General features: G+C 41.0%; 2 pseudogenes; one reads left to right on the top strand and one right to left on the bottom strand.

Annotated features, from left to right (window-relative positions):
- The window catches only part of LOC102858339, a 1,174-nt pseudogene extending 960 nt beyond the window's left edge, over nucleotides 1–214 (bottom strand).
- An 849-nt stretch (nucleotides 215–1,063) lies between these two features.
- On the top strand, nucleotides 1,064–1,422 carry LOC102857931 (annotated as a pseudogene).
- Nucleotides 1,423–1,768: the final 346 nt, after the last annotated feature.

Genomic DNA, 1,768 nt, shown 5'->3' with positions numbered 1-1,768 from the left:
CTATTCTATTCTATTCTATTCTATTCTATTCTATTCTATTCTATTCTATTCTATTCTATTCTATTCCATTCTATTCTATCAAAGTTGTCTGCAAAACTGCTTTCTCCTTAAGAAGGGTAACTTGCTGCTTGAGATACTCCATGATTTGGTCTGCTTCTGCTCCCTTCTGTTCCAGTCATTTCAGAACAGCATCATTGGTTGCCATTTTTGGGGAAAAAAAAGGCTGATAACCATGAAGGAAGAGCCTAGGATTCAGGATAGCTATGACCTCACGTAGCCGATGACAATAATGTTTTAAATAGAGAACACAACATCTGGATATGCTCTCACAAGCAGAGTATTATGGACTAAACTAGGCAAGAGTGAGCTAATATGCAAAATGATCTTTCTGTTTGCAAACAGCACATGACCACAAATGGTGTGAACAGTAACCCTTACTGAAGGAGCAGGTCAACTGCTAGTCAGTATCTGGTTAATCAAGAGTTGGATGTTTTGGTTCCCCCCCCCCTTTATATGTGTCAGTAGCTGGTTAATCAAGAGGGTTTTTTTTTTACTTTTTATGTGTCAGTTCTTAAAATACATGTGTAGGTTTTGTGCTGTTTTGGTAAGACAATCCGTTTGATTTCTGTTATTTTATATTGAGGTTTTTGTTTTTTTATTTTTGTTTTGCCCTGATTGTTTAGGGTGCTATGTCTTAAGCAGCATACATATATTTTTTTGAGTGCATAATTCTGAACTTTTAAGTCATCATCAAAGTTGATTGATTTGATGAACATAGACCATTAAACAAAGATACATTTTTTTAGTTACTTACTCTGAACATATTTATAATTTTGAGTAAAGAAGAAACAGCCATTATTCACAGCTTTAAGTTCATGTTCATAAAAATGTATATATCTTTCTGAATTTAGACTTAAAAGAATTATCTGCTTTTGAAAGGAATGTTTTGCTTCTCATAAATCATGTGTCTTAAATTTTTTTATTCATCAGCGCACAGAGGGGCTCACAGCGCCGCTGCCTCGCTGCCCCAGGCCCATCGCCCAGGCGCGGCCCCTGAGGGGGTATGTCATACAAGTCCAACTTAAACGCGCACATGCCCAACGCTGCCCTCAACGCGGCTGGGAGTGTCCACTCTCCATCCCCCAGTATGGCCACGTCCTCCCAGCACTGCCAGCTGCTGAGTGACTAAGGGCCACTGTCCCTCAGGTACACCCAGGGAACTGGGAACAGCCAGGTGCCACAGAGCAAGTACACAGAGCTGCTGGCCATCATTGAGGAGCTGGGCAAGGATATCAGGGCCACCTACAAGGGCAGCAAGAGAGCCATGGAGTGGCTGAAGGGGAGGCAGGGGAGGCATCATTCACTCCAGTGGTCTGATCCAAGGAGTGCTTGGAGGAGATCAAACGCAAAGCCAGATCCTAGCCTCGCTGGCTCTCGGGATTGTCCATCTCTTCCCAGGATGAGAAGTGCCCACTCAATCTCCCCTGTTTTCTTTGTTTTCAAAGTGGCAACTCTCCCTGTTTCTTTCTTTCTCTTTCCCATTTCCCCTCTCTGGCCCCTTCATCTTTTACTTGGATTATCTGTGTCTTTTATTTCCTTTACTTCATTAGCTTTGCTAGTGGTTTGTTGATTTTATTGACTTTTTGAAGCACCAACTCCTCGTTTGGTTGATGGTTTCAATTTTTTTCTATTTTCTATTTCATTTATTTCTGCTCTAATTTTTAGAATTTCCTTTTTTTAGAAGGTGTTGGATTTTCTTCCTATTCAT

This window comes from Elephantulus edwardii, unplaced genomic scaffold (genome assembly GCF_000299155.1).
Source record: "Elephantulus edwardii isolate Elephantulus edwardi_28Jun2011 unplaced genomic scaffold, EleEdw1.0 scaffold00330, whole genome shotgun sequence".
Taxonomy (NCBI): domain Eukaryota; kingdom Metazoa; phylum Chordata; class Mammalia; order Macroscelidea; family Macroscelididae; genus Elephantulus; species Elephantulus edwardii.
Note: the sequence above shows the minus strand (reverse complement) of the source record. Positions and strands in the feature narration are given on the sequence as shown.